Source organism: Myotis lucifugus, unplaced genomic scaffold (assembly GCF_000147115.1).
Source record: "Myotis lucifugus unplaced genomic scaffold, Myoluc2.0 scaffold_486, whole genome shotgun sequence".
NCBI lineage: Eukaryota > Metazoa > Chordata > Mammalia > Chiroptera > Vespertilionidae > Myotis > Myotis lucifugus.
In genome coordinates this window covers 476,386-492,450 of record NW_005871534.1, presented here as the reverse complement: position 1 = coordinate 492,450, position 16,065 = coordinate 476,386, and the positions used below count along the sequence as shown (strand labels likewise).

At 50.2% G+C, this 16,065-nt stretch overlaps 1 long non-coding RNA gene across 1 annotated transcript; it reads right to left on the bottom strand.

The window, feature by feature from the left end:
- Positions 1-5,766: 5,766 nt before the first annotated feature.
- LOC111823433 lies at positions 5,767-15,992 on the bottom strand. Its single transcript, XR_002826449.1, has 4 exons — positions 15,887-15,992; positions 11,345-11,472; positions 8,513-9,591; positions 5,767-6,956 (listed from the first exon to the last, which is right to left on the bottom strand). It is a non-coding gene; the product is annotated as an uncharacterized LOC111823433 (long non-coding RNA).
- Positions 15,993-16,065: the final 73 nt, after the last annotated feature.

Genomic DNA, 16,065 nt, shown 5'->3' with positions numbered 1-16,065 from the left:
CGATCTTCCCTGATTGCTCCAACTGTGAGTAGGAGTGACAGGGTCTGATTTGAATTTTAGAAAGACTGTTCTGATGGCCATCGAAAGATGATTTCTAGCCAGTTTGGCTCAGTGGATAGAGCGTCAGCCTGCGGACTGAAGGGTCCTTAGTTCGAATCTGATCAAGGGCACATGCCTGGGTTGTGGGTTGGTCCCCAGCGGGGGGCGTGCAGGAGGCAGCCGATCAGTGATTCCCTCTCATCATTGATGTTTCTATCTCTCTCTCCCTCTCCCCTCTTCTCTGAAATTAATAAAAATATATATTTTTTAATGTTTAAAAAAGAAAAGAGGAACAAGAAAAAAATCAAAGCCCCACTTTCTCGTATTTTATTGACATTGCCAACACAATCATTACTGGTTGCATAAGTATCTCATTAGGCAGATACTTCACAATCTTCTTAGTGTTGGAATAATTCATTTCAGGCCTCATGGCAGTGGCTTGGGAGCTGTGGCTGGGCAGTGGGGACAGAAGCAACTAGGGACCAAATGCAACTCAGGAATCAGTGCTCGAGCCCATCCAACTCATTCTTTCATTCAGCAAATGTTTGTTAAGGACCCACCACAGCCCAGGCCCTGAGGATACGAGATGATCAGGACATAGTTCCTGTCGTGAAGACCTCAAATCTGGTAGAAGGGAGTCGCACTCGGAAAGACTTTATCGTAGAGCGCATGCAGTGCCACCATAGATGCACAGTGTGTGTCGCTGTGGGGCTGACGTAGAGGAAGGAGCTGAAGGGAGCTGAAGCCTCGGAGTAGACAGAACACCGGGCAGAGGACCAGCAGTGAGGATGGGAGGACCGAGGGCACAAGCCGGGGACCAGGTTCACGTGGAGCCGGGCTGCGCACTGCTGTCTGCGGGCTGGAGCGTACGCCTTCCCTACCATTAGGCGTCTGGGTGTTTGTTTTTCCTGTTTCTGTTTCAAATATTTCCTTCCTCCCTTTGGGGGGGCATTTTTACACTCTTCTTCAAAATCTCAACTTGCATTCATTTTTATTTTTGACACTAAAAACATTTACTGCTGTTAATTTTACCTCTGCAGATAGCTTTGACTATATCCTATTTTTAAATTATTTTTATATAGTTTTTTATTGTCTGAAGGGTAATTTGAGATACTATTTGTGTGTTTCAGTTTCTAAGTGGTGTGCTTTATATTATTGTAAGTTGAATTGCATTTTGATCAGAGACTGACTTCTAGAATTTCCACTTTTCAAAATTTACCAAAATACTTTCTGTGGCTTACTATTTGTTGAAAATGTTCACTGTTCATGAAACCTGAAAGGAGGTATACTATTTGTTTTCAAGGTAAAAAATGTTTATGTTCATATCGTCCATGTCCCTATTTATTTATTTTTGATTCTTGTTCAGAAAATGTGTTAGAATATTTCCAATAAAACTTGTTTCTCATGTTTCTCTTGTGTTACTAATTTTTTTCATAAATCTTTGGTGTCGTTTACCGTATCAGAAATTAACCCCCTTGACATTTTCTGAGGTGGCAGCAGCTTCGGCAGCGGAGAAATGAGGCAGACGCAGCAAGGAGCTCGGCCCCGCTGAGCTAATGAGCTGACCATGGGTGTTATTAAATACCTAATGGAAGCCCAGGAACAGGGGAGAGACGTGGATCTAAATAAGGTAAAGCCACGCCAGCTGCCAAACATGGCCGCTCAGCACAGCCTCGCCTGGTGGATGTCACTGCTGCAGTCCCACCTCGGTATCGAAAGGTCTTGGTCCTCAAGTTAAAGGCAAGATCCACCAGAACTGCCAGTGGGATCGCTGTGACGGCTGTGATGTGCAAACCCCTCAGATGTCCAAACCTCAGTCTTACAGGAACTAAATGCCTCCTGCACGCCCCCCACTGGGGATCGAGCCCGCAACCCGGCATGTGCCCTTGACTGGAATCGAACCTAGGACCCCTCAGTCCTCAGGCCGATGCTCTACCCACTGAGCAAAACTAGCCAGGGCTGCCTGTAATCTTGCTTAAGTTGTTTAAGAATGGGTGCTAGTGGCTCCATCCAAAAAGATACTCCATTAGGACAGATCTTGGGGGATTGGGCTATTTACATTTATCCACCAATGCAAAAAGGAAAATGGTGTAATACTGCTTGGCCTATACTAATATATGCTCTAGAATAGATTCTGGGGAAAGGTGGCCATTAAATGGGTCTTTAAACTACTATACTGTATTAGTTAGAATTGTTTTATCAGAGGTTGGGGAAATGAGGGAGTGCTGTATGTTGGAGCCTTTATGTCTTTGCATAATTCTAACTGAAAAGAAAAGAAAAGAAAGGGGCTGAGTTGATGGTTCAGAGAAAAGATGTGGTACCTGTAATACAGAAAAGGTAGAGAGCAGGAGGAGAAGGAGAGGGAGGGACAGGAAGAGGAAGAGACTGCCTCCTCCAAGTGCTCCAGAATCTGGGGAGCTCCCTCCTTATCCTGGGCCACTGGGCACTGAAAATGAGCCTGAGATGGTCACCCCTCTCCCTCTAGAACAGGGGTGGGAACTGAATTCAGAAGGGATAGAGCTACTTCCCTAGCAGGGCAGTTCCCTCTCCGCCATATACCGGTGGGAGCCACTGAGAATGGGCACCCAGCAGGATATTATTGGGCCCATACTCCGTTCTCCACCCTGGATTTGCTAAATTGGGAACATTCCAATCCCTCCTAACAGGATGATCCTGCTAAGGTAACGGATTTGATTGTTTCCATATTCACCTCTCATAAGCCCAACTGGCACTCTTAAAAATCCTCCTAGCCCTGGCTGGTTTGGCTCAGTGGATAGAGCATCGGCCTGCAGACTGAAGGGTCCAGGGTTCAGTTCTGATCAAGGGCACATGCCCAAGTTGTGCACTCGATCCCCAGTAGGGGGCGTGCAGGAGGCAGCCAATCAATGAATCTCATCATTGATGTTTCTTTCTCTCTCTCTCTTCCTCTCCCTTCCTCTCTGAAATCAATAAAAATATATATTTTTAGATCCTCCTAACTGGGGACAGAGAGGTTAGTGTCTGGGAAAGCTGGGGCGGAACACAGTGGCTCCATGAGAAGGACCCAAATGCAGTTGACCCGGCCCAAGCTAGTCCTCCAGTCGAGCCCAACTGGGACCCCTTGACGGGGGACTGCCTTGGCTTGGACATTGTAAGTGACGCACTGTTGAGGGGTCAGGGGTTGGTTCCCAAGCTAAGGAGTCTCAGCCTGCAGGCAGGTCAGCAGAGGGCGGATGAGGACTCTGCCTTTCAAACACGCGTTTTTCAGGCGCAGGGAATACCCTGCACAGACTCTCGAGCGGCTGGAAAGAGTCACATGGTAAATTGGACTTTTATTGGCCAGAGGTTTCCAGACATTAGAACGAAATTGTAGGCGGTGGATGGGACACTTGGAATGAATCCCTGGCAATTGGCTGATATTGCTTACAACAGGAGGGAAATTAAAAAACAACAACAACAGCCACCGTCTTTGTAGAGCCAGCCAATAGCCAAAGGCAGAGGGGGCCAAAGGGAGGAAAGGACAAGAAGGCCCCTCGTCCCCTGACCAGTGTGCATCCTGAAAGGCGGGCACTGGAGCACGAGCGCCCCAAGAGAGAAGGTAATGGGGAGAGGAAAGTAAAGGACAAAGAGCTTCCGGAGGCCAGCTCCGCTGCGGACTGAAGATGACCAGGGCCCAGAGGCTCAGGAGCCTCCGGTGACATCAACAGTGGGGGAGCGGGGCCACCAACTGGGTCAACACCCTTTTCATCGTAGGCAGTTAGACAGTAGCTGAGCAAGGACAGATGGGCCAGGTACAGGTCACCAGGGTGGAAAGCCCCAGGCGCCTAACACCTGCCAATCAATTGTAGGGCGGGACCTCGCCCCAGGGCGGCTGTTCCTCCCCTAGCTTATCCCTGACCTCAGGGTTTGGACCCCTGACTTTTCCTCCCTAAAGACATCAAGGCCTCGAGTTGTATTTGCGCTCCAGGCCCAGATAAGCAACAAAAGCAGCCACACTGACGTCAGGACCAGCTGCATGGAATAATGACCCCCTGCCCCGGGCCAGCCCATCCATCGGAGACCACAACCCTGAAAGGACACACCTGGGAAGCTGCTGATAGTCTATTGCAGGGGTTCTCAAACTACGGCTTCCTAATGCCGCAGCCCTTAATACAGTTCCTTATGTTGTGGTGACCCCCAATTTCATTGTTACAAATTGAACATCATTACAGCATAGTGATTAATCACAAAAACAAGATGTAATTATATATGTGTTTTCCGATGGTCTTAGGCGACCCCTGTGAAAGGGTCGTTCAACCGCCAAAGGGGTCGCGACCCACAGGTTGAGAACCACTGGTCTATTGAGACTTTAGGGACCGCCCCTAAATCACACCCTTAAAACACTTACGACAGGATCCGTGGGCTCTCCCTCCTGGGAGCACACCCCTGCCTTCCCCTCCCCTCCCCCTCCCTGCCCAGGCACCGTACCATCAGCTTCCTCACTCCCGAGCTCCCAGAGCCCTTCCTCTGCCTCCATAACTTGTTGCCTCAGCCCATTTCTTCTGGGAATGACTTCCACCTCCGTGATTTACCCAGTAAATGTTCTCTTACAGTTTGGGTCTTGGCTCTGAATTCTTTCCTAACCAGAACCCAAGCACCGAGGTTGCTGAACCCAGGTTTGGTCTGACACCTGGTGCCGGTCCCACCACCCACACACTTTAATATATTTTTATTGATTTTAGAGAGGAAGGGAGAGGGATAGAGAGATAGAAACATCAATGATGAGAATCATTGATAGGCTGCCTCCTGCATGTCCCCTACTGGGGATCAAGCCCGCAACCCAGGCATGTGCCCTTGGCCAGAATCAAACCCGGGACCCTTCAGTCTGCAGGCTGATGCTCTATCCACTGAGCCAAACCGGCTAGGGCACCACCCGCACACTTTAACCAAACCTTCGTCCCAGACAGAGCTGGTGATGGGACTCTCGGGAGCTCTGGGGCAGCGGCCCTCCTTGGAGCCAGAGTGTGTGACTGGCGAGGCCCAGCTAACTCGTCCATTTCTATGTCCATCCCTCTCCCGGGATGAGACTACCTCTCTAAGCTGCGGGCTCAGATCGCTTTCCTCCCGGAGGAACAACAGCTACACCTACTGGGTCCGTGGGAACATGCCTGGCAGTTTCTTATACAAGATCAAGGTAAGCCCATTCCCAGCTAAAACAGAGGCCCCGGTACAGCCATCAGTATGGGCTCAAGGGGAACCAGAAGGGCCAACGGGCTTTGCCAGTCAGGATTAAACTAAAACCACGGGCAAAGGTCCCTCCTACCCCCACCAAGAAGCAGTATCCCTTGAAAAAGGAGGCCATGATTCAAAAATTTTCTCAAATTTGGTCTAATTCGACCAAGCCCTCTAACACTCCTATATTGCCAGTGAAGAAACCCACACGGGAATACCTGCTTGTCCAGGACCTGAGGGCTATAAATGAAGTCACTCAGGATATACATCCTACTGTGCCCAGGCCTCACACTCTAATTCCTGGGAGACCTAGAGACAGTGAGGGTACTGGTCCTGGGCCTCAGAGATGCTCTCTTCTGTGCGCTGGTAGCCGCTTTTTGCCTTTGAATGGCAAGACCCAGAGACTCTGGCTAAGACTCAGTACAGGTGGGGGCTTGCCCGGGTGGGAGTGGCTGTGTGGGGAGGGGTGTCAAGGGGGGGAAAAAGAGACATATGTAAAACTTTAGACAATAAATTTTTTAAAAAGACTCAGTACAGTTGGACAGTCCTTCCCCAGGGGTTCAAGAGCTCCCCCACCATTTTCGGGGAGACGCTAAGCAAGGACCGGAAAAGCTGCAGTTTCAGAAGGGAGTCTCGCTACAATATGTGGATGACCTCCTGGTCACAGGGCCCACCTGTGAGCACTGTCTGACAAACATTATGGACTCCCCAAGCACCTAGCAAGCTGTGGCTATAAGGTCTCGGCCCCCAAAGCTCAGATTCTACAAGCAGGCCGCCTACTTCCTGGGGTTTCTCCTGGGGCCTGGCAACGGAGTTGAACAGGGGACCAGAGGACACTAGCATTCGGGTACAGCCCCCAAAGACCAGGAGGCAGAGAGAGGATTTGGGGGAACGGCTGGGTGCTGCCACATTTGGACTCATAGCGAGACCCCGTGTGAGGCTCTGAAGGGGCCAGAGGAGACCCTGGACGGGGATAAGGAATGTGAACGCGCCTTTGAGACCTTACAGGCCCTGCTTTGGGCCCCCAAATCTGTTGAAACCGTTTCACCCGTACGTGCATGAGAGGAAAGGAATCGGACTTGGGGTTCTCACTCCGATTCTAAGGGCACCCACTGCCACATACAGCCTGGAGACCACAGGCCTCCGGGAAGGTTGAGAAAATGAACAGACCTTAAAGAAGAATATGCCAAACTATGTGGGAAGACACGTCTGCGTTGGGATGGGTATTGCCAATTGCCCTGCCCAGGACTAGAGTAGCTCCCGGAAGTGGGATTGATTTGAGTCCCTAAAATATAGTATATGGGTGACCCTTCAGGCTGCTATAGGAACAGGAGACGTAAGTGTAGATCATGATGTTAAAATTAAGAATGACACGCAGCATCTGAATCAAACCCTGGGTGTAATGAATGCTTTGGCTTGTGCAGGGATTTTCTGTCACAGGCCCGCTGCATCCCTTCCGAGCAGGAGACAGACTTCTACTCGAGACAGGAAAACTGGATCGCCAGACGACCCGCTGGAGGAAAACGGATGGGACCCTGGGGCGTGCTTCTCCCACTCCAGCTGCTCTGAAGCCGGCAAGGATCCCTCACACCAGCGTAAGAAGGTGCCGAAGGGGAGAAGGGTGACCGAGCCCAAGGAAACCTCAAGGTCACCTTTCCAAGGCAGCATTCATCATACTAGTCATCACACTCCTGACCACAGCTGGTCTGGCTGGAGGAAAACTAATTCTGTTCAGAAGAGATGAAAATATTTGGATGGATTTAGCAAAAAACAAAACAAAACAAAACACAAAACGTTCGTAATGTCTCTGACTTCTGCCTTTCAGAAGGAACGTATGCAGAACAGTCCTTTACATCTTGCCTAGTAGGAGTTGGGACACTGATTGCTATGACACAGAATTGTACTCGTTCTATATTCTCGGGAGGAGAGTCACAGATGGGGCCTTTACACGCTGGGGCCTGTTGTCTGAGAAAAGGAGGCAGGATTGTTGTCTCTGAAGGCTGCTGCGGTAGCTTCCCGTGGTGCGTGTCTGGCTTTGACCGGGTGTCTGGTTATTGTCTTTCAGTAACCAACAACTACAGCGTCTATTGTTCTGGTCATTTCACCCTCCCTTATAGTAACGGGCATACTAAGCTGCCAGCGGATTGGTTTCCGATATGTGGGGTAATTGTTTAGTCACAGATCCCTGCCAACAGCACTGGGGGCCTTGCTCCGTAGGACAACTGACCGTCCTCATGCCCCCAAACAGCACAGGATCTGATCCAAAGAGACCTTCTCAGGGCGGTGGCACCGACTGCAATGATCTCCACCCGCGGAGCCTCATGACGCTATTGCTCCGTTAACTGCCCCGCTTCCAAAACGGAAACCATCCCCACATGCCACGATATTTTGAATTTATTTTAAAAATTAACTTGCAGTGGATATTATAAAAATAAATGTTACTCACAATCTGGGTGTTCTTGAATATTTTCAGTTGAAATTTCTCATGAAAAATGGTTTTTTAAAGTGTCTATAGATGCTTATGGCGTACAAAGGGTTAACCTTTTTTGTTATGCTGGTAATGGTAGGCTCCCTCCTTACAGAGTTACAGAATGAACTTAGGTGAGCCATGGGAATGGCTGAGGCTGCAGGCCAGGACTCAAACAGGAATAAGAATGGGTATAATGGTTACAGATTACAGGTAATGTGGACTGAGGGTTGCAAAGGTCGGCACCTGGGGGCGCCATTGTTTCAGCAACAAGGCTAACTTTTCCACGATGATAGGCAGTTCTATTCTAGCCCCCTCCCGCCCTTAACATAAGCTCTATCTTCAGAGTATATCCAGAATCTGACCACTCCCGTCACCACCACCCAGTACAAATGACCACCATCCCCTACACATTGTGCCATGCATCATTGCACTAACCAGCAGGCCTCCCGGATTCTATTCTTGCCCCCCCCCCCACACACACACACACACTCCACTGATTCTCAACACAGCAGCCAGCATGGTTATTTGAAAATATAAGTTATGCCCTGGCTGGTTTGGCTCAGTGGATAGAGCATCAGCCTGCGGACTGAAGGGTCCTGGGTTTGATTCCAGTCAAGGGCACATGCCCGGGTTGCAGGGTTGACCCCCAGTAGGGGGCGTGCAGGAGGTAGCTGATCAATGATTCTCATCATTGATGTTTCTCTCTCTCCCATCCTCTCTGAAATCAATATATATATAACAGATGATGTGGCTCCCTCTGTCAGAGTAACAGCCAAGCATCCAAGACCATACAAGACCTGTACTCCCTCTCACCTGCCGCTCTCCCCCACACAATGCTCTGCCACTCTCTTGTCCTTGCTGTTCGTCATGAGGCCCGTCAGCTGCTCCTTCGGCCTGGAATGCTCTGCTCCCAGGTAGCGCACTGGCTAGCCATTTTGCCTCCTTCAATTCTACGTTCAGATCGCACTTTCTCGCTGGTGTCTAAGCGGCCACCTACGTAATGGTGCGAACTGCTCCATCTTCACTTGCTCTACTTTCCCACCCCCGTGGCCTGCGTACTGTATTTTCTCCTCCTGTTAGAATACAAACTTCCAAGAAGGCAGCAATCTTTGTTTTGTTCACTGAGCCCCAACACTTAGCACCAGGCCTGGCACACAAAAGCCGCCCGAGAAATGTTGAATTTAAACATTAAATGCCCGTGTTCCCTCCCCCACAGCACTACGATGGAGAAAGTATAGCAACATCGGGTGGTGGGACCCAGGGTTCTTGGAGTCCCGCTACCTCCGCCCGCACCCAGGAGGACCGTTATCCTGAACTGGAAACACCGACTTTTCAGCCACCGAAGTCCCTTCTCTGCTCGGCTTCTCAGCAGCGGGCACCCCGCCCTCCGTGTCTGACCCGGGCGAGGCCGCCCTTCTCTCAGCCCCAGACACTCCGCTGCTGGGACTGGACTCACCCAACCAGCCAATCAGGACCTCCGTCCTTTTTGCCCCTTAAAGGACTTCGCTTTCCGTTTAGTGATGCCAAGAGGGGCGGAACGCAGCAAATTTAGCCGGTGGCAGTGACGCTCGATGCGTTGCCTAGGTCACCGCACAGCTTTTCAGTTGCCTGAAGTGGGCGGGGCGAGGGCGCGGACGTCCCGCCCCTCTCACGGCGCGGCCCAGGATTGGCTCTCCGCTGGCGGCTCCCCGCCGGTCGCGAGGACCTGGTTTCTGTCGGGGGAAGGGACCCCTGAGCCCTGCCCGAGGGATCCCCACGGCCCGGCGCCGGGAGAGCCGTCTCTGACCCCCGGTCCCTGTGATCACAGGCCCCCGTTACTCATGCGGGCTGCCGTGCGAGTCTGGAGGTCTGGATCCAGGCCCAGTAAATTCTGAAAGACCGCAGTCCAGTCCCTGTGAAAAGAGGGATTGGACTCAATAGATGATCTCCAAGAAGTCGGCCCCGTCTGACAGGCTCCGGGCTTCGGCTTCCTCCTGACCAAGTGGAAATGGTTAGGATCAGAAAGCCCAGAACCAGCCCGGCGCCGGCACTCGCTGCGAGGCCTTGGGCAGGTCACATCCTATTTTTAGTCTTTGTTCCTCATCTCCGTGTGCAGGTACTGGGCTCCATGTCATCTTAGGTCCCTTCTAGTTCTTCCTAACTATGAAACAGCCTTGACAACACGTGTAAAGGCTTTGTAAATGCATGACACGTTATACAAATTGTAAGCAATTCATATTGCTATGTTCTCATCCTCCTTCCCTTTCTTTACCCAGAAGTCCCAGGAATGGCAGGAAAAGTCTAGAAGGGCACCTAGAAATAAAATAGGGACTCTCACCAGATACTGGACAGGCTAATGGCCTGCAACTCAGGAGATGGTGCTGGAGAGGGGACTAATCCTCTATCCTTTAACCCCCTCCCCCTCATTTTATGGAAAATTTTGAAAGCAGCTAAGTCAGGCTGCTTCTCTAAGGGGGAAATCCAGGTTTTCTGACTTGATACAATGATCAGTCCATTTATACATAGTGTTGGCCAACGGGAGGCATAAATATGAAAAAGCAGGTAAAGAAACCTTCCAGAGATAAAAACAGATCATTTAATTTGTAACATTTCCCACTTCATTTACTTAGTATGCCTATGCTATGGACATTTGGGGTAACTTACAAAGCAGAAATAGAGAAATAATACAGAAGCAAGTTCTCTCCCTCTCCTTTTTCTTTCTGTCCTCCTTATCTTTCCAGAAGAGCTTCTCAACTTTCTTTTTTTATTTTTAATTGACTGATTGAGAGAGAGAGAGCGAGAAAGAGAAACATTGCTTTGTTGTGCCACTTCTTTATGCATTCATTGGTTGTTTGTCGTATGTGCCCTAACCAGGGATTGAACCCACAACCTTGGTGTATCAGGATGTTGCTCTAACCAACTGAGCTAGCTGGTCAGGTCAAGCTTCTCAATTTCTGATATTTCAATCCCCCTTTGTCATATTCTTCAGTGGTCACCCACCTTCCAAAAAAAGAGAAAAAGTGAAAACCAAATGTGCCATTTGTATGACCTGTCCAGAATAGGCGAATCTACAGAGACAGAAAGTACATTAGGGGTGACCTAGAATAGGGGGTGTGGGGGGGTAGAGATTGAGGGGAATTAAAAAGTGACTTTTAAAATATTTACTTAATTGTTATCAGAGAGAGCAAGGGAGCAGGAGAGATAGAAACATCAATGAGAGAGAGAAACATCAATCAGCTGCCTCCTGCACACCCTCTACTGGAGATCGAGCCCGCAACCCCGGCCCATGTGACCTCCTGGCTCATAGGTCAATGCTCAAACACTGAGCTACACCAACCTGACAAGAAGTGACTTCTTATAGATACAAAGTTTATTTTAAGGGGTGATTAAAATTATGCTGATGATTGTACAGCTCTGTGAATAGACTAGTACAGTATTTGAATTTTACCACAAAGGAGACATTTCCAAAAACAAACAAAAAAATGTATGTGTTTACATCTCACTTTAGGAGACCTGGGCAGCAGTCCTGGCCGTCTGCCCCTGAAGACGCTTCCTAAATCTCCAGGTGTGTCAGCCCCAGGGTTGCCCACCTCCTGCTCCGGCCACCACTTTACACTCTGCCTGGATCCATTTAACTGAAGGACGCATGCTAGTTGCCCTGCTCACCTGCTCAGTTGCCACAGCTGCCACCTCATCTCCTGGCTGCCCTGGAGGGAGCTGGGGTGAAGACGGGAAGGACAGACTTGGCAGAACAGAGGCGAGGCTTGCGGGAGACTGGAGAAGGGAGACACTGTCTAGAGCAAAATCAGAAAGAACAAATGGAACTGTTGTGAAGGCAAAGAATCACCTTCAATCTCTGTGAGTTTTCCCTCCTAAACTATTTCAATAGTGTTGAGTAGCTTTCCTCACGGTCTAGGTTGTCTTCCTGCTGAAGTTCTTTTTTTTTTTTTTTAATTTTTTAGATAGAGAGGAAAGGAGAGGGAGAGATATAAACATTGATGAGAGAGACACGTCAATTGGCTGCCTCCTGCACATCCCTTACTAGGGATTGAGCCGGCAACCCGGGCATGTGCCATATCCGGGAATCGAACCCGGAACCTCCACTGAGCCACACCAGCCAGGCTGGAGGAGTTCTTGGAGGGAGCAGCACGCAGTTGACTGTTACACATCTACTTCAAGTCTTTTTAAATTCACCTTCTCAGAATCGCCTCTGGCCCTACCTGGTTTGGCTCAGTGGATAGAGCATCAGCCTGCAGACTGAAGGGTCCCAGGTTTGATTCGGGTCAAGGGCACATGCCTGGGTTGCGGGCTTGATCCCCAGTAGGGGGCATGCAGGAGGCAGCCAATCAGTGATTCTATCTCATCATTGATGTTTCTATCTCTCTTTCCCTCTCCCTTCCTCTCTGAAATCAATAGATATTTTTTTAAAAAAAAAATGGGGCCTCCTTTTATTAAAAAAAAAAAAAAAAGAGTCTCCTCTGGCCTCCCTAGCCAAAATGCCAACCCCTTTCCCACTTTTGTCTTGTTTCTCTGTTTTCCTTAGAATTTAACTTCGGTAAGGACAGGACTTTTTATTTTGGGGTTTAAATTTTTATGTTTTGTTCACAACTATTGCCTTGAGTGCCTATAAGAGCCCAGAGTAAGTGCTCATATGTATTTACTGAAGGAGGAAGGAAGGAAAGAAGGAAGGAAGGAAGGAAGGGAGGGAGGGAGGGAGGGAGGGAGGGAGGGAGGAAGGAAGGAAGGACCCTACTACGTGTGGCGCACTTTTGTAATAAAAAGGGAGACTTAAAGGAGTATTTTGTAAACCTGACAAATTCATAGCTAGGAGGCCAGGGAGATAAAGAGGCTTTTTTTTACCCTCATATGGACCCATCTTTAAAAAATCTGGACTACAAGGAGAAGGAAGTCTAGAATGACCTCTGGGCTGTGAGGGACTAAGGTGAGATGGACCCATAACTCCTAAGTCAACAGTTTCTTTGACCCAGAAGAGGATGGATGCCCGACACCGTCCGGACCGCCTGGACTCGCTTCTGATCCAAGCACCAGCCCTCAGTAGAATTCTGCAAAGTTGTACCATGTGTGACAGCTTCGCTGCCCTCTTCTGCACAAGAGAACAAGACTACCTTCGTGTTTGTCAGATTCAGAGATAAAATATAAAAGCCTGTCGGTCCCGGCACAGGGAGGGCTCAGCTCACTGCGGCTCCCTCTCGGCCCTTCCTCCTGTGAGCAGCTTGTCAGTCAAGAGTTTGAAGTTACAATGTCAGTTTGATTTTTAAAAATCTGACCTTTTCTTTTTGAGTTTTTAAAGAGTTTCTTGGTTCTGAAGCTACATATTTAATTCCTTAGGTAGGGAGTTAAAGAAGAATGCAAGAAAAGATGAGTGAAAAGGCACCGAGGGTTGGCATTTGCATGAGGTTTACTACTTGGCACATAAGCTAGAGCCCAAATTAGCCGACAGCTGAGTCTCTGGGTCCTGCCCAGCGTCCCTCCTCAGCCTTAGATGCTCGGAAGGGCCCTGGGATCAGCCCACGTGGACCTGGACTCCTGGTCCAGCCTGTTACTATTGGCCTCGGGCAAGCTACGCAGGCACTGGAGCCTCAGCCCTCTCGTCTGCCTCCAGGGCGATGGTGAGGAGGGAAGGAGGCCATGGATACGACGCATTTGGCAGTGCTGGGCTCCGAGAGTGCCTCAGTACACGTGAACTATTATTCTAGAGCTTGGAATTTAGAATCAGAATCAGGCTGGGTTTCCGCTCACAAGGTCACACGGATATAGCTGGGTCCTGAATGTGACTTCAGCTGAATCCTGAACAGAGCCTCCAGGTCAAGGTGGCTGTGAAGTGCTCCCCACTTTTAAAACTGAGTAAGGCCTCTGCTCTGGGTCTGCCTCTCCCTTCCTTTGTACCTCGAAGGCTTCAGGGATGGGGGGGGGGAGGGGTGTGATGCTCCCAGCTGTGGGCCAGGATTGAACCTCGGTATCTGTTGCTGGTCTGAGGCCCCCCCTTTATGGCACGTATTTTCTCAGACATTACCAAAGGTCAGCTACGTGCCAGGCACTGTACTAGGTGCTAGGCGGTGCAGAGAGACCATTTGAACCCCGCTCTCAGAGGTCTTACAATCTAACGAGGGGGCTGTTTTGTGACCGTGCCACTTACCCAGCTGATAATTATTTACTGATCACCCACCACGTGTAAGACATCGATTCAGGCACAGCCACAGACACGCAGAGGAGGGAGAGGTGGCGGTGGCTTGGTCATACCCATCTAACCCAGTACGTGGCCTCCAGAAAGGCCGAGATGAATGGGTGGGGTTGGTCGGATGGTTGGTTGTCAGGGAAGGTTTCCGAGTAGGACTAGCGTGGACCTTGTGGAATAGAACTCACTCTGTGGAGATGGTGCAAAGATATGGCCCTCAGGGTCACCGAGGCTGTGAGGCAGCAAGCTAGCCGCATGTAAGGGTTCCTCTAGGGCAGTGGTTCTCAACCTTCCTAATGCCGGGACCCTTTAATACAGTTCCTCATGTTGTGGTGACCCCCAACCATGAAATTATTTTCGTTGCTACTTCATAACTGTAATGTTGCTACTGTTATGAATCGTAATGTAAATATCTGATATGCACCCCTGTGAAAGGGTCGTTCGACCGCCAAAGGGGTCGCGACCCACAGGTTGAGAACCGCTGCTCTAGGGCCTGAGTAGAAAATGCAAATGGCTATGGAGTAAGAGCCAGGAAGTCAAGGAGGCTGGGTGCTTCCTCTCTCTGTGGTCTCCTCTCTTGGTCTACTCTCCATCTGTGCACTTGTGATAGAGACACGAAAACCAAAAACCTCTTTCTCTATTTTTTTAAAATATATTTTATTGATTTTTTACAGAGAGGAAGGGAGAAGGATAGAGAGTTAGAAACATCGATGAGAGAGAAACATCAATCAGCTGCCTCCTGCACACCCCCCACCGGGGATGTGCCCGCAACCAAGGTACATGCCCTTGACAGGAATCTAACCCGGGACCCTTCAGTCCACATCCACTGAGCCAAACAGGTCAGGGCTCTTTCTCTATTTTATGAAAAACATCAGTGCAAGCACAACTGGTCCTCAGGCTTAGAGACGAGGAGTGTTTGGAAGAGACTAAGGTGAACTGGGGACACAGCCCTACGTCAGGGGCAGCCACTTCTCAGCTTAAACCAGGTTCTGGATGCAAGAACAATGGCCCACGGCTGCCAGCTCCACTGCTGTTTCAAAAGAAGCTGGAATCACGGGCTTTTTAAATGAAATCGCCCAATTTTAAAATAAGCATCCACTCGAATTTTAAGAAGACAACTTTGTGGGGCAGTTGAGAAATTTTCCAATTGTAGCTGCTTAGGGAACCAAGGGAAATCAGCTTAGAAAGATGGGCTGAAGCCACGTTTCAAATGGCCCTAAATGCCACGTTCAAGAGTTTGACTTGAGCTCACAGTTTTAGTTTTAAGGATCAAATATGGTTTGTGGAACAAGGGAGTGGCATGGGAAATAAGGCAGGCAGGGTTGTAGGCTCCTGCAATAGCTCGGGTTTGTGACAATGAGGTTGAAAGATGGTGGCAGTGGGACTAGAAAGATGGGTTGGATCAAAGAAGATGAAGACTAGGAAGATGGTAAGTGATGAGGGAAGTGAAGGAAAGAGAACTGAGGGTCCCAATTGAGAATGAGGCCTGTTGAGCTTGGAGAAGTTCTCCTGGGGGGTGAGGTCATCGCCCCAACATCTGCGCCTACAGCCTTGGCTCGGCCTCCAGATGGCGGGCGTCTCAGGGGAGCCGGGTGTAACACAGGCTTTATAACTTACTAGAGGCCCAGTGCATGAATTCGTGCACAGATGGCATCCCTCTGCCTGGCCGGTGATGGAAGCTGATCAAGGCCGTCGTGCCCAGTCCCAACCAGGGCTGATTGTGGCAAGCCGACCAGGAGGAAGGACCGCGGGAGGTTGGCTGTGGAAGCGCACTGACCACATTGCGCACCTTCTGCCGCGAGCGTCTGCCCCCTGGTGGTCAGTGCACGTCATAGCAGCCAGTTGCTCGATCTACTGGTCTTAACTGTTGCTGAGGCTTTTTTATATACAGATAAGCAAGTAGCCTACAAAATGGGGACGAGGCCACTGACTTCGGGAGGCGGTGGAGGGGAATAAAGAGGCGGCGGCCCGGCCAGCCCTGGGGACGGGGAGGGGAGCGAGTGCGTTCTTACCCGGGCTCTGGAAGGGCCCGAGGTCCCGGGAAAGGGCCTGGCGGAGCGCCTGCTTCGGCGAGACAGGCCGCCCGCCCTGCCCGGAGGATCGCCGCCGCCACGTGCCTCCGGGCCGGCTGGCGGGAGGCCCAGAATGCACTGCGGCGGCCAAGTGCAGGGACGCGCCTCTCCCGCCCCGG